Raw genomic sequence first — 23,009 nt, forward strand, 5'->3', positions numbered from 1 at the left:
GTTTCTAAAAAAGGGGGAAGAGGCCTATTATAACTCATATCAGTCATAGGTTTTTAAAAATTCTAGGAATAAGCTTAAAATCGGGTATTAAGGAACGAATAAATTAAAAAAAAAAAAAAAAAAAAAAAAAAAATATATATAATAAATAATAAAAATAATAATAATAATAATAATAAAATAATAATAACAATAATAATAATAATAATAAAAGAAAAAAATATATATATAATAATAATAACAGCAGCTTTTATAACACCTAGCAATCTTGCGTCGTCTTTTCCGACGGTTCCAGCCTGCACGACAGGAATTGAGTATGGAAATGTATTCCTCCTAACTCGGTTATTGTCATCCTTATTCGTACTTATATTGGGTATCTATAACAAAGCACTACTCACCATATGATATCGAAAGCCATCTAAGATATTATATTCCATAATACTTTGTACCAGTCGAAAAACAATAACCAATATAGTGAAATGGCTAACCGTTAACACAGCCATTCCTATTACGTCATAGAACTGGGCGGCGCTTTACATTATCATCATCATCATCAAGGGGCTAACGCCGACGGGGGCGCAAGGCCGCATCCACCCTTCGCTTCCAGCCACGAGGATCCCTCGAGGCGAGTCTCCAGGCAGGTACACGGCCCATCTCAAATTTCCCTGCGAAAAGGTCTGTTGAGCTGCCCAAGCCTGATCTCCTAGGACGTCCCACAGGTCTCCTCCACCCAGGGTTGTCTAGCAGAGAGACAACCTGATGGGCAGGGCGTCCATAGGGAGGCGAGTGCACCCCGGATTAGCAGAACAGGTCCCATGCCAGTTCTCACGGTGTAACCGCCAATTGGACACGTGGTCCTGCCAACTGTACCCCATGATCCGGCGAAGGGACTTGTTACAAAAGGCATCAAGGCGAGACTCCAAGGCACTGGATAGCATCCAGGTTTCGCTTCCATAGAGCAAAACTGGAAGTATCAAGGCCTTGAAGACATGCAGCTTGGTCCTTCTGCATAGGTACCGACATCTCCAAACGCTCTTGTTGATCGATTTCATGGCTCCTGTTGCCGGACCAATCCGTCTACTGATTTCCCTGGTCTGACAACCCAGAGATAGGGACTACGCTACCAAGGTATGTAAAACTTCTGTGACTTCAAGTCCTGCCGCAAGCATGGATCGACTGAACGGGTTCCCCTAACGGGCCCCCAAAGCCTGAATCTTGGTCTTGTTCCAGGAGACCTCTAGGCCTAGGGGCTTCGCCTCATTGCTAAATGCATCAAGAGCCGCCACATGACCCCAAGGACTCAGATAGGATGGCAAACATCGTCGGCAAAATCTAGGTCCGAGACCTTAATATTGCCTAGTGTGCTCCGCACTGATTTTTGGCTAGTAGTTCTCCCCATTATCCAGTCCTACAAGTGTTGAAAAGTGTGGGTGCAAGGGACACAGCCTTGCCTCACCCCTGAATTAACGGGGAAGAAGTTCGACATACCCCCACCAAAACTTTGCAGCATTTTCAGTACCATTTATAGAGGCTTGCTATCAGGCCAATAATCGTGTTGGAATTCCCCGGGAGCCTCAGGATCTCCCATAGCGTTTCCCGATGCACCGAGTCAAACGCCTTCTTGAGGTCGATGTAAGCTGCAGCAACCACGACCAAACTCACGACGGTTTTCCCACAATTATTTGAAGCGCTAGTATACGGTCTATTGTGGACTTGCCAGGAGTAAATCCAGACTGCTCCGGTCTCTGGTGCCTCAGTAGGTGGTTGCAGATCCGTTTCAGAAGAATGTGGGGGAGAACCTTGCCTGGTATGCTGAGCAGTGTAATGCCACGGTAGTTGCTACAGTTCCATCTATCCCCTTTCCCCTTCCAGAGAGGGATGACCACGCCCCTCAGCAGGTCAGGGGGAATGGTACTAGACTGCCAAATGGCAGTCAGGACTGTATGCAGGCCCCGAGCCAAAGGTTCACCCCCAGCCTTTAGCAGTTCAGCAGGGATATCACTTATGCCTGCAGCTTTCCCACTCTTCAGCTTGGAAATCGCCATCCTAACCTCTGTTAGGGTAGGAGGTTCCTCGCTGATGGGGGTCCGGCACAGGCACTGCGACTTTGCTTGCATCCTAGCTAACTGTTGGAGGGTCCACCTGGTACAACTGTTGAAAGTACTCAGCCCAACGTTCACGAACCCCAACATGATCTGAGTTTGATCCGTCCATCGCTGATCGGACTGCAGTCAATCTGTGAGGAGGGCTTAGGGTTCAGTTTTCTCAGGGCTTGGTAGGCAGGGCGAAGGTCATTTACCAGAAATGGCCTTCGACCTCCTCAGCAAGATTCCTGATGGACTGTTCCTTGTCCCTTCTCAGCAGTGTCCGAGCCCTAGGCACCATGGAACGACGCAAGACTTGATTCCCATTCAGCCGAGCCTTGCGACACGCTTCAGTGGCCTGTAATGTCTCCAGGGAGATGGTATTCTGCCTTGTCCTTGGGCGTACGCCAATGGACTCCTGAGCTGCTTCGAGTGTTACACGCTTGAAGGACTCCCACAGAGCAACTGGGTCCGTCAGGTTGCTGGTTTCTGCGAATCGGTCAGAGACTGCCGTGGCGAACCCACGGGCACACTCCCTCCCTTAGTCTGTCCAAGTTTAAACACCTTAGGGGGGCCTCTGGAGGGACGGGAGTTTTGAAGTGGACCCGAAGGGTAGCCACAAGCAGCCTTGGTCGGTTTCCACAGAACTCGGCACTCGGTAAACCCTGCAGTTTTGGACGATCCCCCATCGCGTGCTGACAAGAATGTGGTCGATCTCCTTGGCCACATTACCCGTATCGCTTACCCCGTCCCGCGATGCGGGTTGGAGCGCTTTGGTACCAGGAGCCAGAGATCCTCATTTTCTGGGACCTAGCAAAGTCCCGGAAAAGGAGGCTATTCTCGCTGCTGGGATCAGCTCCCGAGCCATGGGGGCTGACAGACATCTGGTAGCCAGCTCGGTCACAGCCGGATACCTCATTGAAGTCGCCCAGAACAATGCGAATGTCTCGCCGGGGGCAATCGTCTGCCACAGATGCGAGTTTGGCGTAGAACGCCTCTTTCACATCGATTTTATATACATCGGTAGGAGCGTATACAGCAATAAGAGACAAGAAGCCAAAAGCATGCTTCAGTCTCAATGCCATGATACACTCATCAACCGGTGTTATCTCGACTACCGCGGGCTGAAGTCGACTGGAGATGGCTATGGTTACACCCTGGGGGGTGGGACCATCACTGCGGCCGGACCAGTAGTAGGTGTAACACACCCACACTGATCGTGCCGCTACCCGGGCTTCTCACCTCTGAAAAGGGCAGCCACCCCAACTCCCAGTCGCTTCAATTCCGCGATAGCAGAGGTAACCGCTCATCCTGCCGCAAGGACCGGATGTTCCAAGCGCCTACCCGGAAAGCACGCCTGAGATTAAGCCTCGGGTGGTCACTCCGGGTGCACGCCACCTCTGCCGCCCTCGCCAACACAGCCCCAAATAAAGGAGGTCGGCAGGCTGTGGGACCGCCTATCCACCTGTGGGGTTCCCAAGGGCTTTCCCCCACAAGCTTCATGGTGGGTTGGCGCCTGCCGGGGCGCAGGCGGGACGAGTAACTCTCGTTCCAATCCTGCACACCGACATTTGCCCTCCCAGCGGGACCCACAGCCCGCCTTACTTGCTGGGTGGGAGGGACAACACCCCTCCCCCCAGCATTTCCATTTAAAAAGGACGTTGCCTGGGGGGAGGAGGACTGGCAAGGCCCACCTCCCCCGAGCCGCCCCATTTCCCCAGCGTCGCTAGGGGGCAGGAGTTGGTACGAAGCCAGAGCGTGTCCACACGCCGGTGGGCCATAACTCCATACCTCTAGGGCCTCCTGCTGCTCCGAGATCCCCCACAGATTTAGCCTGGGACCACAAGGTACCCAGTTACCCATGGGTGGCCACGAGGAGGCACTGCAGAAGTCTTGATGATGGAGAGGCTGTGACCTGGCAGGAGAGACTTATGCAGAAGCTGCTTCCCTTTTTCGCATTGGGCTTAGCCAGGGTGGAAGCTGCAAGCGAGAAGGCATGCAAAGCACTAACACTACTCTAGGTCACCACCATCGCTTCATAACCCATGTGCGTGAAGCAAAAAACCCACCACATTATGCCAACCCCCTAATTGCCACCGGAAGCAGATGACACTGGTGGTAGTAAAGATTAGCATTAAAATGATGATGAATAAGAATAGATATAATTAATTAATTAATGCAACTCGTTAGGAACGATTGAGCCCAGGGAATTGAAAATCGTCATTGCAAAGTTAAAGCTCTTTCATTCATTTAATTATGCAAACTTTGACTCATGATTAATGAGTTTTACTTTTTTTTTACTCGCTCTTGTTGACAGAAACTTTTGTTGAAGTTGGAACCCAAGTAAACATAGAAATACAGGTAATAATTTTTTACTTTACTTTTAGTTTACTCTTAAAATACAGAGAAATCGTGGGGGGGGGGTTTATCAGGTATATACTTTTAGATTTTTGTAAGCTAAACTAAAGATTCTGGAACAAATGCTCCTGTTGAGTGTCCCATTTTCAAATTCAAATTAAATTTTTCTTCTGTTTGGTGCTTGATGTTTTTATTTAGGCGAAGTTCAACACAGAAAAATGAGAGATAAAATCACTTCCTCTCTCTTTTCTCCCTCCTCCTTTCCTCCTTCACTCCTCCCACCCCCTCCCTCACTCTCTGTTATTTTCCAATAGTAACATTCCTTATATAATTTTTCCTCTGATACGAGGGTCCTGACATTTTGTACAGACGAGAGGTCGTAGATAGTAAACTAATTCTAATTATTTGTTATGGAGATGCTAAGGTGAGTGGAATAATAGCACTAATTTTCATTACTTCCCAAATGAATGATAACTGTCCAGCTAATGACGTGTTAATATGTAAAAGTGTTATGCATAATATTATGCCGGAAATGCTTGAGACTTTTCTGCAGACTTTTCTTTATGCAGATTTCTATTGATTTTTAGGAGTAGATATTTTGATTTGGATTATATATGTATGTGTGCAAGTGCGTCAAAAAAAAAAAAAAAAAAAAAAAAAAAAATACCACATATAATTTCATTCATTCTTGTATCCATTACAATCTACCCCATTACTTTTCTAACCTAACCACCACGGATTGATTTCTGTCCCCTGTAGATTTTGTGAATTTTTTTACCTACATATGGCTCCAAATGTGCGCGCCACAAGGCGTCTATCACATTTTCCCCATTCCTTGAGGTGGCCAAGATTTTTTTTTTTAATTTTTTTATGCATTTTGTTTCGATAACTATTATTGTTATTGATGTTATGGTTATCAAATTGTTATTAAGATCTTGGTAACATTTAGACAATACAATAATACTACTAAGACCTATTCCAAAAGTCAAGAAAAGGGAAACAGGTGTGATAGGTACAACTAATACCGACTCCTTGGGACGAAACACTTGGAGAAAGCCATCTTGTGTGAATAAAATAAACTTATATTACTAGTGGGTATGCTATGGTATGCCATCCGTGAGAATTGGGCTAATCCCACTTTCGAAATAAAATATATCTAAAGCAAAATACCCATTTAAATAAATATATTGTACTTCAACAGGAGCGGAATGTGAGAACAACGGGACTGACCATTTTCACAATAACCCGGGATTCATCATGTAATTTTATATAAATATTCTTATTTTAAAGTATCTATTCCAGAGTATTGTATTGTACATTTTATTAACATCATTTTCCTAGTTATTATCGCTCATGAAATTTGTTTCCGCTATTTATTTTGTGACCTTTAAGTCTCTCTCTCTCTCTTTCACTGTAATTGTCATCTTCCTTCGAAGCTCCCTTTTTCTATTTTGTTTGAATGCCTGGTTCTTTATTAGCATGGAGAATATTTGATATGTTTTTTGTTCACTTCCGAACATTGTGGGAATTTTAAACATAACCATTCATTTAAATGGGCACTACTAACTCTCCCAAAACCTGACAGTTACATTGAAGGACCACTCAGACATGACTCAGCACTCTCCCATATTTTCATATTGGCATAGGGATGACATGGGTACCATAGTTGCTAATTCTCTTTCCCTATCTAATGGATTCTGGTCAAATGAATCACCAATACGAACAGAAACGGTTCCACCATTATTTATTATTCATACTTACACTCATACACATCAAATCAACCAATGGAACACAAGAATTAATGTAAACAAAATTAATTGACCTTATACACCTTTGCAAGGATACATTTTTTAACCTTAATTTGTTTAATGTTTTTTCTTCACGTTTCTTTGGTAATTAAATAAATTGAATTATATAATTTTACACAAAAGGGTGTACATTATTGAATTTTCCAACAGAAAATGTTTTCACACAAGTAGCCTCTCTAGCAGATTTTTCTGCTACTCAAGTCAATTGTCATAGGAGAATCGAAGCGGAAGATGGATGAATAAACAATGATGAACAAATTCTTTATCTATCTATTCTATCGCCCGTGATTACTTGCAATGTGTAAACTTTTTTTGCTCTGTTTATCCTGAAAGGGCGACGAGGGAGACGCCATCGTACTCACTAGAGGAACAGCTCGCGTCAGCTAACTGAGCAGGCTGGAGGGGAGGAATTGGTACGTAGCTCTGGTCCTGAACACACAAACGCAGTGTTCAGTGTTTATGCATAGAGGGATGCTTAAAATGAGGAGGGGGGATATCAAAATAACAAATGAGTAAGGATTAATAAGTAATTAAATGCGTATATAACATTACTAAGAAGGAGGCTTAAAAAGGGGGGATATGATATGAATAAATAAATGTTAAAAATAACTATAACATTGCCACGAGGAGCTCCAATAATGATTTAATATGTTATAAAAATTGCCAGACATGCAAGTTTTAAAACATTGAGAACGAAAAAGAAGAGAAAAAAAAGTATAAGATAAAGAGTAAATAAATGCATGATTAAAAAATAAAAACATTGCAAGAAGAAACTCAAAAAAGTAAGGGAAAAACCCCCCGGAAAAACAAAAGAAATGGGAAAAAAAAAAACCAACAAAAGAATGATAATAAAACAAGATAAATATTAATAAGCAAATACTGAATAAATAGATGAATATGATAAAATAAGAAATACTTGATTAAATAGCAAATAATGAATCACAGAAAAAAAAGAATACACAAGCTCAACACTTGCGCTTCATGAAGATTACGAAAGGGATATTCCTGTTATTTTAAACCTATAGAAGTGGCATTTCAAGCGTGCTATTTTTCCAGCTCGAGAAACTGATGGACACGTATGCTGACCCCGGAGCCAGATGGCCGACATCCTCAACAGGAAGGCGATCAACGGGCCACGTCACCAGCTTCCTGGCCTAATGTCAACGGCTTCCTCACATTCCTATACCTTTAGAGGGATGGTCGGTATTGGCTTGACAGTGTACCGTTGTTAAGAAAGAGCCTTTAAGCCTTTTGTCATATATATATACGCTAACAGACACGCATATACATATATGTGATATATATATATATATATTATATATATATATATATTATAATATATATATATATATACACACACGTACATGCGAACTTATCTCTAAATGACTCTCAAGGACCTGGTTGCAAGGCAGCCGTCCGGAGCGCCTCCAGCACGGATCGAAACACACTGCCTCACCTTCACCGGGTCTCGGAACACCAGACTGGAGAACGCTTAGTTCAAATACAGGGCCACGCTTTCCTCCTGTAACTATTACGTGGGAATGGTCAGCGGCAGCGGAGACAGATCATCAACTTGCCGTGTGGTGTGAACAGTCGGTGAGTCTGAGGGAGGGAGGGAGAGGAGAGGGAAAGAGGGAGGGAGGGAGGAAGAGGGGGGAGGGGGGAGGGAAGAGAGGGGGGGAGGAAAAAAGAGAGTGAGGCGGAGAGAGGGAGAGAGAGAGGAAATAAGAGAATGTTGATAAAAAAAAAAAAGTTTGGCGCCAATCAGTGCTACGAAGGGTTGGGTCTATGTGCTACAAGCAGATCATGAAGATTTAGATTAGGTGTTTTTATGAATTTTAGTTTTATTTTGTTTATTTATTTATTTTTCATTATGTTTATTATTATTCGTTATTATGAAGTGTGTTTTTATAAGTTTTAGCTTTTTTTAGGTTATTTTTTGATGAGTTATTTTGTATGAGTTTTAGTTTCGTTAAGAGTTTTAGAGATTTTGTGAGTTTTAGTTAAGTTTGAGTTTTTAATGTTTTTTTTTTTAATGAATTTTAGTCTTTTGTTTTCGTTTTAGGAGGTTCTTTTTTTATGAAACGTTTTGGTGAGTTTTAATATTTTTGGCTAAGAAGTCGTTTTTTAGTAGACATGTCGACGGTACAACTAGCAGCGAAATTACCGTGCACAAGGAACAACACCTGATCTCTAATCACTAATTTCGCTACTTAAACGCACGCTATCTCTAATCGGTCGAAAGTCCAAAAAATACTTATTTCAACTCAGACTTTGACTTTCCATGACCTGCGTTGCATTTGGCAGTCTGGTACACGAGGTGGACAACGCTTGGCTTCTGGCATGAGCACTAAGGTCAGACCGAGACGAACACGTCTTCAATTCTCACACAATAACATCATATCACGGCGATTAATAACTTAACACTCATGAGACCAGCAATTATGGATGGTTGCCGGATGACTATTCCTCATTATGCATTACTATGCTCAGGTTAAAATCATATGGCTTTTTTACAGTTCTAATTGTTTTATAGTGTGTGTTGGCGTAATGTGGAATGTGCATCAATATGTGTATATACATACTACATACATATATTATATTATATATATATAATATATATATTAATAATATATATATATAATAGTATATACGTCTGTGTGTGTGTAGAGAGAGAGAAGTCACGATCCTGTAAGACAAAGTTTAAGAACTTCTACAAGACTGGGTCCAGCATTCCGAGGTTCCAACATTTGTTGTGTTTCTTCATATTTCTTGATATAACATCCTTTTCTTTTCCACAGGGCTTCTTCTCTGACAGCCATAATACCATCGTGACCAAAGACCCGGGGTTTCCATGCTGAAAATTGGCCAGCCGCGAAGGCCTCGTCCACATGGACAATCTCATAGTAAACCCCATGTATTGCTGTACAGATAACTCCTCATCTCTTGCGGACTAGTAGTGATCCCTGTCAGAATAATGGTTATTTAGGAAGTGACTGCACTTGTGTGTGTCCTGATGGAACTTCAGGGAGCAGCTGCGAGACTGTTAATACACTCGATAATGGTTGGTTCCTCTTTCGGATCTGTATAGGCACTGATAATTCTTATTTTGTCCACACAGATTGTCTCTGTTTATGTCTGTCTCACAAATGGAATATTTTTTAACAATTTTTTTTTGGGGGTTTTATTTCACAGACCAGTCACGTTCATTATGAAATGAACGTTCATGACTTTAGATTATCATTAATGACTACTCCTTGAATTACTTTACTTTATGAAACAGAACTGTTGCGATGCGCTCCTTAAAACAGATATTCAAGAGACACTGGTAAAAGTCACACATGTTAAATGCATGAAATACCATTTTAACAAATTTATACATTCTTCAGATGCCTATCCTATATTTATACTGAGATCGTCACCGTTTGAGAAAACTATTTCAACCGTGACTATCCTATTCTTTCCTCATGGTAAAGTTTGTATAACAGTCCCCTCCAGTTCATTACTCCTCTAGCCATAGTGGTATGTTTTTTTTTTTTCATGTGTGTGTGGTTTTTATTTTTTTCCTTCGAAATAATATAAATCAGAAATGTCCTTCTTAAGCTGGGCTTATTTGCACCTATTTGGATGTTTCTGACAGTTTTCCTTCAACTTAAGTCAAAAATTTATAAAACTATATTGATCCAACAATTATTTCCTTATAACTCCGTTGTTGATGATTCTTAAGAGATTGTTACTACTGATACAAATTAAGAAAGTGGAACAAGCGAATTTTATGGAATATCTTTATAGCTGTTAGCACACTGGGCATGACTCATGAGTGAAAGTCCAAGAATGACCATACTAATAACTAAATACGTGTACTAATACTAATGAGATGCTTAAGCCTGTTTCATTACTACAAGGGAGAATCATTACACCACACTATGAAGATAAAGTTTCAGGTGTTTTGAAATTTTGATTACCCGTAGTCCCCAACAACCCTGAAAATGTGGATTGCAAATCTTGTTGATTAATTCTCTGATGGTAAGTGGCAACACATGTACTCTATGCCCTTTTGAAATAGTGCAAATGTATCCCTGAGCATACATGTCAGCCAGGTTGGGAACCACTTTATTACTCTCTGATTCCATATAATCACTGACACTGAAAATACGAAGAATGAAACTCTATCTCTTCAGGGAGATGCGCTGTAATGCTAAGGATTGAAACCATTATGCCTAAATAAACAATTGTCCTCGTTACTACTTGGCCTTTTCAGGGGGGGAGAATTGCAAATACTTTGACTAAAGTTTTGATAGCGTATTGTACTAGCTTAATGATTCCAGTACCAAAACTTGGTGTACTTAGAAACCTCAGTCATATAGAGCAGATGCAATCTGATTGTAGTCTGTGTGCCCAACTCTCTCCCTCTCTATCTTTCACTATATGTAGAAATATATACATGTACGGATATGCTTTTCATACACACCTAGTGTTTTCACGCAACAGTTCGGATTCGTCAAATGGATCATCGCCCCCGAGTGTACTGAAGTAAACTGACTTTCACGGCATTCACGTGTACCAAGCGGTTTTCACTAACGGTAAAACGGCGTTAGCCACAACTCCGGCTGTTTGTACGATGCCCTAAATCAGGACTACTATGCAACGGCAGGGCAAGTTATGTATATACAATACTTTAATTGTAATATAATTGTATATGCTTATAATTATTAGATATGTTAGTAAAAATCTGTTTTTAGAGACTAAGAGAATTCAATGTTTTAATGACTCCTACTTTCAAGTCTAACCTCATCTGATTCAGCCACATAAATTACCTAAATCATTCTTAGTGGGTCTTTTAGCACACATGTGGCTTTGTTTTTTGAAAGTTTGTGATAACTGAGTGTTTCATATCGATGACAGAAATACCAGATTCCCTAATTTGGTGTGCGCTGTGCAACACGAGGTTCTCCGGGCGGTGGCGCTCGTTCCACGGTTCTCGTAGGGCAGTCTAATTGGCTGCATGGGCGGGAACTGGTGTGGCGATTGATGCGGAAGATCGTCGTCAAGACAGTTACGTATCTCCTTGTTGAAGGCTGTCGAGGTTTCTCTTGAACTGCTGAATACAAGAATCCAGAAAGAGTAAAGAAAATCTATAGAAGGATTCCTATGATTTTCTTTCTGCTCTTTTCTTGTATTCTCATCACGATGCAAGTTCTTCTGCGAAGCCCTTCTCGCAAGCTTTCTACGTGACCATTTTTTTTTATCTATTTTATTTTTTCGTTATTGTTTATTTATTTTTGTTATTTATTTATTTATTTTTATTTTATCTATTTATTTAATTACTTATTTATTCATTTTTGTTTGAATGTGATGCCAGTACTTCAATTCTTCTTGTGTTCTTAAAAAAAATGTTGGACACTCTCGTTGAAGTGACCTTGGATAATCACTGCTTGTCTCTTAACAACCATAAGCTGAGTCTTAATTCGGCAAAAGGACACCTGACCATTTTCTCTCCCCAGTCGATATTTGTGCGAGCCCGTCATTTAGAGTTTTTTCACTCCTGTTCCCAGGGCTCATACCTAAAGGAGTGTGTTCCATCATCCGCAGATGCTTTGTTTCAGAAATGATGTGGAACAGCCTTAAGAAGTATATTTCACAGCAGAGGCCCAGCATACTTCCTTAGAGAATCCGCTTTCCATTGAGGACCGACTCTCATTTGTCTGTTGAGTAGTATATTTTTTTTTCGAAAGGACTATTCGCCCGTCCACTCCCAAATACTTTTAACTTGTGCACAACTAGGTGCCCCTATGCTATGCTCTAATCTCCCTCTATGCTATGTCCAGGCAAGACCACAAGTGCGCTGTCCGCAGTCCAAGTGCCGCTGACTCAGTCTGCAGTTATCTGCGACAGCAGGTCCGGCAGCAAGCCGGTTCTTCTGAAAGCTATATTACGTAGACAGAAGATGGTTTTGGTTTGAGGTGTTTTGTTAGGTGAGAACAATATTTTTTTTTCTAGTATCTTGCTGAATGTTGGTAGTAAGAAGACTCCTCTCTCTCTCTCTCTCATCTCCCTCCTCCCCTCCTCCTCCCTCCTTTCCCTCCTTTCTCTCCCTCCATCCCTTCGCCCATATCCCGTCCTCCCTCTCTTACCCTCTCCCTCTCTCCGCCAGGTTTCTGTTGGTACGGATATTTCGCCTGGCCAAGAGTTCCAGTCCTGTTGGATGAGAAATTATTCTGTATTTCAAGTGTGTGACAAATTTCAAACCCGGTGTCGCTGCCTCACCTTTGTTCCCATTCCTTTCTGCGCGCCTTCGGGAACAACTACCACCACGACTACTAGCACCACCACGACTACAAGCACAAGTACAAATACTAGTACGACTACAACTACAAGTACAAGAACCAGTGCGACTGCAAGTACCACTACAAGATTGTCTACAACTACAAGTACATCTTCAACTACAAGTACCACTACAACAACCAGTCACATCGACAACAACCACAAGCACATCAACAACAACCACAGCCATATCGACAAACAACAACCACAACCACAACGGCCTCGGTTGGTCAGTGTACCTCATACACAGAAAACGGACTGACTTATTTCATTTCTCCAAACTTCCCTGAATATTATCCACCAAACGCGTACTGTACTCTTTCAGGAATTACAGTAAGTTTAGGGCCAATTTTCCAGTGGTCATGACATATGTGATGATGTTTATAATGATGATGATGAAGATAATAATAGCAGTGATAATGATGGTGGTACTGATAATATGATAATGATGATAATGACAGTAAGTTTAGGGTAAAATTTCTAGTGATAATGACATATGTGATGATGATGAAGATAATTATAGCACTGATAATGATGATGACAATTGCAGTAAGTTACAGGTCAATTTTCTAGTGATAATGACATGTGATAATAATAATGATGATAATGATAATGATGGTGATAATAGCAATAGTAATGATGATGGTGCTGATGATAATGATACTAATGATGGTGATAATACTGGTGATAATATTGATGGTGATAATACTGGTGATAATATTGATGATAATAATGATGATAATTGCAATAATGACACTAACGATAATGTTAATAATGATCATACTACTAAACCACATCTACCACTACTAATGATAATGTTGATAGTGATAATACTACTACAAATAATAATAATAGATATCATTTTTATTATTATTATAATGATCATGTTATTATTATTATTATTAATCATAATATTGTTTACCCTAGCAACGTATCAGTAAGCAACAGTTAATGATAATAATGATGACAATAATAATTTTGCCTTGTGTCGATAGGATTTAGTTTTAAATATATAAAAAACTACTGCAGTACAAAGTCATTTCTCGGTTATTCAAAATAAATTTTCTAAAAATCACTTTAAGTTTAATGGTTGAGACTTTAGGTAGTCTTGGCTAATTGTCAAATCATATCTTATTTATAATTAATATGATAATGATTCTGTGTTGGATGCGGAACTTTCCAATAAGCTGGGGGTTTTTATCTTAGCATTTCTTTAAATATTATCGGTTTTATTTATTGCCATTACCATCACTTCATTTTGTATTTTTTTTAAACCGTTTTTTATAGGTTTACTGTGCTATCATTATTATTTTAACAAATTTATTGATAATATCATTGCACCTAATTCCATTATTCTTTAATTTTACTTTTCCCACATCAATATCTTTCCCCATCGTCATCATCATCCTTGTTATCATCAGCATCGTCATAAACTCTGTTATCACTAGTATCTTCCATCATCATCCCATTACCATTTTATCATACCCCTGTTCCTTTATCTTGTTTCATCATCGCTTACCATCTCATCATTATTATCATAATTTACAGCAGGAGGAGCTCGCCACGTGAACTTATTCACAGGGTTCTTGGGCTGCGTGCGGGCGACACCCTTGTGATTCAGAACCCTTACCGCCGCCGCTAAAGTAAGTCAGAAATGCATACTTAGAACAATGGATTTCCTTCTTTGGCCTTATGGCGAGCCCGGATGTGGTGATTTAACTGGATTTAATAACACATCTTTGTTGGCTGTGTGGGCAGGGTAGCGTTCTTGGACCTCATTCAAATCCTGCGCCGCCAATGGATGGTAACCGTGGCCATTCCTTGCACACAGGGGTTAATTTAGAAGCAAACAGATAGCCTGCCACACCAAACATAATAATAACCACTGTAATAAATAGAAATAACTATATTGTATATTATAATTATATTATACTGTACATCCAAATACACACGCACTCGCATATTTAAAAACATCTACAAATGCATGTAGGTGCATGTACGTACACACACACACAACACAACACAACACACACACACAACACAACACAACACACACATACGCACACAATGCCCACACAGCATAATTTCTCTCCAAAGTTCCCTAGAGATTTGGCTTTCCTTTGATGCCTCTGTGTATCTTTCCTTAACAGCCTGTCGGGGAGAAAAAGACGATATAGGAACATCATCCCCAGTGCACAATTCCTCGCTACTTTCACGTCCAATGCTGTCGGAGAGTGGACGGGTTTCCGTGCACAGTTCAACCCAAGGACTTCCTCTTGCCACCAAGTAAGTGTGATGAGTATTTCGCCATCAGAACGTTTTCTTCTCGCCCAACTCAAGTTAGTGAGAGACAAATGTAAACACGGGGACCTGTACTTTCTATTCTTCCTTTGTTAACAACAAAAAATGTTATGTAGGTCTTCGTGAATCAAAATATCGACATAGGAAAGCCCATAAAATAACACTGGATTACTCATTAACCAATAAAATCACATGTGTAGAGCACGAAGGGAAGGAGACCGAAACCATAGAGTAACGGTACTTTATCTGCTGACATCGAATTCTATGGAATTCCGTCTGGAATCTGAGAGACATTATATATATATATATATATATATATATATATATATAATATATATTATATTATATATATAATATATAATATATATATATATATACATTAATATATTATATATATATATATATATATATATATACATATATATGTGTGTGTGTGTGTTTGTGTGTGTGTGTGTGTGTGTGTGTGTGTCGTGTGTGTGTGTGTGTGTGTGTGTGTGTGTGTGTGTGTGTGTGTGTGTGTGTGTGTGTGTGTGCATGTATGTATATAAATATATATGAATATATATATGTACATATGTATGTATGTATGTACATATATATCATATATATATAATATATATTATATATATGTATTATATATATATATATATACATATATATATAAAATATATATATATATATAATTATCTATATATATATATAACACACACACACATATATATAATATAATATATATATATATATATATATATATATATATATATATATATGAACACACACACACACACAAAACGTGTGTGTGTGTGTGTGTGTGTGTATGTATATATATATAAACATTGACATATATGCACACACACACATACAAACACACTCACACACACACACACTCGCGCGCGCGCGCGCGCGTGCGTAGCAAAATCCACAGACATGCAGTGAATATGATCAAACAAAATAAGTTCCTTTCGCGCAGTCCAGCCACCTTTCACGGGCTTCCCTCCCCAGGTCCTCTCCGCCAGCCCCGGGGGAGTCATCACGTCGCCGAGGTTCCCCCGCAGGCACCCGAGTAAGAAGTACTGTGAATGGAAAATCATGGTAAGTGTTGACACTTATTTACTCATTTACTTGGAAGGATTAAGCATTTTGATCGTGTTTATAAGTGTATATATATTTGTAGGGTTACTCGAGGATTGTGAGATAATCAAGTGCAATAAGTAATATAAATTCCAATCACTGGCGAATCTAGAAATATTCATAGAAAACAGCAATGAGTTTTAGTTTTGCTATAGTGATGTGGTGGCATGTAGGAGTGTGCAGATCTAAATAAACCTTTTTTTCTATTTTGTATTTTGTCTCTGCCTCATGACAGTCCGTTTAGCAAGCAATCCAAGAGATTTCTGAATAGGTTATTTACCTTAAGAAGGAAGAATATATATCTTTTTTAAAGATCTAAAACGTCTGAGGGATGGGCAGCTAGGGAAAGAAGAGCGGACTGCAGCAGTGGAAAGCAGCCCCGCATCATGCACCCCTGTAGATCTGCTACTGTCTTCAATTATAAATGGTGTTATGATAAGGTGGCGAATGTCGAATGACGTATAGCCTCGACTTGTAGGTACTATAGATCGATACCTACTCCTGTGTGCTAGGAATAGGCCCTCATTCCCGAGGACACCAAAAAGGTTACAACTGACAAACATACATACAAACAAGCAGTCTTAGCCCATTAAACCACTGAGAGCCCACAACTACGAATAAACCTGTATTATACCTTTTCTTCCATTCATTCCTAGGCGTCAGTTGGCAATAAAGTTCAGTTGACCTTCACCCACATGCGCCTGGGAACCTACGCTCAGAACTTCGTGGCTGTGAACCCCAACCACCGACCTTTACTACACCTCTGGCTCTGTCTTCTCCTTCAGTGGCTTCGCACTCCCGCCGAACGTCATTTCGGACTCGAACTTCATCAGGATCTTCTTCTCCGGCAAGAGGAGGAGCAGGGGCTTCAAGGCTGATGTATAGTGAGGTTTAGAGAAAGGGGGAAGGAGGAGAAGAGGAAGGGGGGGAAAGAGAGTGGAAGGAGGAGAGGGAGGAAGAAATGAGGGTGGGGGAAGGAGAAGAGGGACGGGGGGAACTAAGGAGAGGGGAGAGAACAGAAGGGGAATAATGACAGACTAAAAACTTTAGAGCAGAAGAGGGGACTGGAAGAAAACTAGGGAGAAATAAGGGAAAAGGAGAAAAAAAAAAACAAAGGAAAAGGGGAGTGAAAGAGTGAAGGAGGCGAAGGCAAAATGAGAAGAGAAGAGGACGGAAAATTTATTCTAAGTGAAAGGCTAATGTTTCTTATTGGTTCGATAGTTACATCAATTGGGTTTGAAATTTCGAGGTGATGGCCGCCTTTCCCCAGGTTTCGAGACTAATTATGCTCACACAGTTGTACACACACAGTTAAAGTTGCTTCGGGAAATGCAAGGTATTTATCTGATGAATTAGTACAGATGTATTTTATCTAAATTAATCATATTGAAGAGTGTTTTTCTTCAACCTCAAAAATACAAACACACACACATGTGTATATATATATATATGTATGTATATGCATATATGTATGTATATGCATATATGTATATATATATGTATATATATATATATATAATTGCACCAGATTTAAACCTGAAAATGGATTTAGCTGTTGAAACCATATAGTGTCATCCATTTTACAGCTGAAACTAGTGAAGAGAATAAAATGGACATGGTTTCGCTTAAGAAAATACATACAGGCCACACATGATATACACTATTTCATATTTCAGTGGTGCACTCTCCATTTTATCACCAAATGGAGAACAGTGGACAATTTACGTGACCTTATAAAAAAAAAAAAAAAAAGTGTAGGATAGATAGAGAGAGAGAGACATGTGCCAGCACAATACAGGGTCGAATGGAAGTACGCACCTTTTTGAAAGGAGAAAACGGGACAATGAAAAATAAAAAATGAAAATTGCAAAAAGTAGAATAAGTATAACTATCCATTTATGTACACACATATACACACTTACAGTATGTATATGTGGATGTGTGTGTATGTATGCATATATATTTTTGTTTGGTTGTTTGTTCAACAGCCACGTATTCCACTGCAGGTTCTAGGCCTCTTTAAATTCACTATTGAGACGTTATTTGGCAGTACCACCCTTGCCTGATTGGATGCCCTTCCTAATCAACCGCGGTTCGGCGTGCTAACACTTTTGTCACGGCGGTGACCTCCCCTACGACATCTGTGTTTGACTTCTAAAAGCGGTATGTCGTTTTTTTCGCCGTGGGTGTGGGGCTCGAGCCAGCAGTCGGAACCCAGGCATTTTTACGACTGCCGCGGCGAGGAAATGAACTCGGGACTATGAGCTTCGGAGTCCATTCCTCTAACCATTGGACCATATATATATATATATATATATATATATATATATATATATATATGTGTGTGTGTGTGTGTGTGTGTGTGTGTGTGTGTGTGTGTGTGTGTGTGTGTGTGTATAATTTTCCTCGAGACAGAGTCGTGCCATCTATCATCCACACACAGATTTAAATATATATATATATATATATATATATATATATATATATATATATACATATACACGTGTGTGTGTGTGTGTGTATACATACATATATTATATATATATATATATATATATATACATACACCCCCATATATGTATATACATATACATAGTGTAAGTAGATTGAAGCGGGACACAATCCAGCACATTCACATACGTACATGAATGTGAAAGTAGGTCAGTGACCGTGACGTAACCAGTGACCTTGTCGCAACCACAAACCGCAAACCACAACCAATGTCCACAACAACATAATCAATACCCGGAAATCATTAACATACTTTCACATGTGCATTTTATGTTCGTACATGACGCATCATAAGAGAAATAATGAAACTAATGATGTGCTACAGACGAGGATCCCCTCCAATACAGGTGACAGGTGACATAGATCAATGATCACCGCGTAACCACGCAACCTTGTCGAGAGTGAAAGCAGGTTAATGACTACAGTAGTCACGAGGTAACCACTGGACCTTAGCTAACGATGGCTACTAAGTGTAAAGTGTAAAGGATTATAAAAACTCGTTATACAATATATGCTTTTATTTTTGATTGTATAAACACTATACAATGCGCTCGCACACACACACACACACACTCACACACACACACACACACACACACACACACACGCATACACGCAAATATTGCTAAGGTGAATACCAAAATGATAAATCTATCGTCTGTGATAGACTTTCCTCCTCAGCCATATTTTGCGTCAATCCCATATAGGGTGTAGGAGATGTGGAAGGAGAACTCGTGCTTGCACAATTGTCTCTAATGTCACCACCACCCCTCCTCTCCTCTCCAAAGCATGTTCTGTTTTTGCTAAGAGAATATATCACTGGTTCTATTCTGTGTTTGCTAACGATTTCTCGCTATTGGTGAATGATGAGAATATATTGGATAGATCATCTTCACCGGTGGCAGCTCTTGGGTGTTTGATAGTGCATGTGTCAGGACCATCTATGTAGCGATAGGTTAGAGCTGTCTGGAAGATAATTCTTTTGTCTCGATCGTGTCCTCCTCTTAAATGACAGTCTATCACCAGTGGATTACGGAACTTAACCCGTTTCTTCATTGCGTTGATATCTCCAGGTGGTGATGATTTATTATATGTAGTGTAGGGGGTTTCTCCATTGAATATCTTCTTTTCTTCCTGGCGTATTGTCACTCACTGTTCACTCACCAACGACTAAACCGGGCTTTAAATACCACTGGCAGCAATATTTCCATGCTGGCAACTATTGATATTGTTGGGTGGGGAGGCGGTAAGGGGGAGTGGGGGCGATAGGGGTCTCATCTTTTAACATGTTATACTAGTCATTCTTACATCCCAAAGACATTTTCATAATAAAAATATAGTTTATTGAAAAGGATCATGAAATTCTTGTACTTTATTATGACTCTCAAGCTTACACAAACATACGCCCCAAGAGGCGATAACACAAATAACAAGCTTAATAGGGTTTTCAAGGTATCTACACCAGGTCAAAGACGGGTTTCCCCCTCGTATTTATGCATGAACACCTAATTATCTACCAACTAGCGTCACTACCTGCCCATATGTATAACTATTGTTTGAACTTGTAACTGACTTGACAAATGACTGTGTTACAGACGAGTGATCATCCCTCATAACCAATAAGAAATAACCGCGCAAGGGAAAGAACCCAAACGCAGGACGGATAGAAGTCAGGCCAGGTGATGACCAAATTCAAGGTGTTGACCCGAGAACAGGTGAGCCTTCCTTATCTTCCTACCGCCCCTGTCCCACATTCCTCCATACCCCATTATAAAGCAATAATAGTAAGAAAAAGAAGCAAACAAACAAATCACCAGTCACAAGTCCTGTCTAAGGAGATAGTACAGCTCTGCACTGAAGTTTTACAGGCGAGTGATCACACCTATAGCTAATGAGCGTGACACGATCAATATGATAGCCCGATGTCAGTTGCCGCTGACGACCCCACCTCCATCATCACTCCCCCTCCTCCCCCCATATGCCTTTATGCACTCAATTTGCCTTTATTATGACTCAAACTTACACAAACACACGTCCTAAGAGGCGATAACACAAATAACAGGCTTAAAGTTTCTGTGTAAATGTAAATGCAATAACCAATATTTCATATGTTTGCACCTTTCATACTTATAAAACTAACAGGTTAATTACCTATTACGTTGGTTTGATTCTATTTAGAGAGCATTAATAGTGTTTTCAAGGTATCTACACCAGGTAAAAAACGGGTTTCCTCCTCATATTTACGCCTGAACGCCTAATTATCTACCAACTAGCATCACCACCTGTCCCACGTGTTGACTCAGCTATATTTTGCTAATTAACCTCAAGGGACAATGCGGTATTTTTCCTAAAATGCCGCATTTCTCGATGTTTTACAATCTACAATGCAACTTAGGAAATATATTTAGTTTTCCCTTAAGGCCCATATGTATAACTATATACAGACGAGCGTATCCTCCCATAAGAGGTCGCATAACAATACATCCTCCGTTTTATGATGATATCAGAAAAAGACGAATCAACACAGAAAGTGGACTAGTTCTTCAGCAATTTACTCCCCCTCCTCGAAATTGTCTATAGTACCCAGCTACACGTATATAGGAAGAAAAAGAACGATGCAACGGTAACAAATATTGTTTGCGCATTCAGGCACCACTTTTTAAGTAATACACGCATATATTTTCTTAAATCTCTTACAAAGAGAGAAATATCTTTACGTTGACACTGAATAAAACTTGCTACTCGACCTCTTCCATATTTTCTGAATAACTTAATATACAAGCATGCCAAATGAAGAAAACACTGGCATGTCTTAAACATCTTTCACCTATAATTTTTCACTATGTCACTAGTTGCTGTAGTAGTGAAAACAGTTAAAGACCCATGTAAACTATTTCTATCTTTAAAAAATCAACACAATTGTACAAAAGAAGGCTTTGACTAATTGTTAACACATATCCCCTTTTAGCAACTGACTCTTTATCAAAACCAAGAACTTTTATGAAATATGAAAAAATGAGGTAAAATAATTTACCGTTTGCCCCATCCTGTTATAAAGCTTTTATAATTGTTCGTGTATTGGATAAAGGCGCCCCTTCCCCTGTCGCCCCCACCGCCCTCCGCACCCCTCGCCGCCGCCGCCCTCGCCGCCGCCGCCGCGTGCGGTTTTACTTCCCCCCGCGCGCATCCGCGTCAGTGATGAGTGCGGCGCGTGCGGGAATATAGAGCCCCTCGTCTAGGCTGCGGTCAACATTACAGGGAGAAATATTCTCTGACCACGAAGAAGACGGTGATAACGTAGGCAGTTTACATGCTGAATGATTATAATGTAACCGCCAAGTAGAAGTTTTGTTAACAAGGCTGAGAATCGGTCACTGATGACAGCTAAAAGTGCACCACATTGTGAGGAGTGCCATTGGCGGTCGCACATTTAGTGGGAAAATGTGCAGCATTCTCAGACGTATGTACTTGTCTCGCTGGAAAATGTATCGGAGGATTGTGACAAGGACTTATTAGTTTCCTAAGGGAGTCTAATATTTTAAACAAAATATAAGGATGCATAATATTTATGCAATAGCTGTATACTTTTATAAGCACATTACTCATGATTTGATTTTTATATAATATTTATTAGTGTTTTTTGCCGTAGGCGGGGCAGATAATTTTAAATAATCAATCGATCAATGATTTTTTTTTTCTAAGACAAAATATGTTAATAGTTTTGGGTATTTTGTTTATTTCTTCTTTAATAACAAGGTTAGATAGTACTTTTATGCAAAAAAAATACATATATTGATACCATTGGTAAGCATTATTTGTCATTCAAGAATAAGAATTACACTTCTACATAAGGAAATTTGATAAAATACTAGCATGTAACGGCTCGGATACGGTTGTTAGTATTTATAAGCCTCTGTAGCGTCTACTTTAGTCCGTGATATACTCTACGGATCTCTTCGCCATGTTTCAATGTGCTGTACTTTCTATATTTCATCTCGTGTCTGATCAATGAAAAGGACGTGATCTGGTAGCGTATAGCCCTTTTCCTTATTTAATTTAGGCCTCAGAGATATTCATCTTCGGTGTTGCTTTCATATTTAAAGGCAGTCGTGATATGGCTCTGGTTTACGTAAAACAAAGATTTCAAAACCGCCAAAACTTACAATTAAAATTAATTTTAAAGTAAGACAAAGAAATAAAACCCATGGAACTCAACGAAAGACTAATGTAAAACCTAATTAAACTAATCTAAAACCAAGGCCATACACGATAAAACAAAACAAAAATAAAAAGGAAATAGAAGATTCTAGTAAAATTAAGAAATTGAGATTGATAAAATACAAAAAAATAAAAAGGGTTCTAGAAAAACTCAACGTTACGGGTTCTGTATTTTACTGAAGGAGGGGCAGCGTACATGAACATAACCAATATAATAACTATTACCTTAATATATATGACGTCTCTGATGTTTCCGATGTCGTGTTCCGCCTTAATG

The 23,009-nt window shown here is 39.9% G+C and overlaps 1 protein-coding gene and 1 long non-coding RNA gene across 2 annotated transcripts in view; both read left to right on the top strand.

Annotated features, from left to right (window-relative positions):
* The window catches only part of LOC119573595, a 90,008-nt gene that overhangs the window by 64,964 nt on the left and 2,035 nt on the right, over positions 1 to 23,009 (top strand). The gene's annotated exons all lie outside the window — the stretch shown is intronic.
* Positions 14,690 to 17,394, top strand: LOC119573389. Its single transcript, XR_005228805.1, has 3 exons — positions 14,690 to 14,857; positions 15,875 to 15,964; positions 16,660 to 17,394. It is a non-coding gene; the product is annotated as an uncharacterized LOC119573389 (long non-coding RNA).

Source organism: Penaeus monodon, chromosome 5 (genome assembly GCF_015228065.2).
Source record: "Penaeus monodon isolate SGIC_2016 chromosome 5, NSTDA_Pmon_1, whole genome shotgun sequence".
Lineage (NCBI taxonomy): Eukaryota > Metazoa > Arthropoda > Malacostraca > Decapoda > Penaeidae > Penaeus > Penaeus monodon.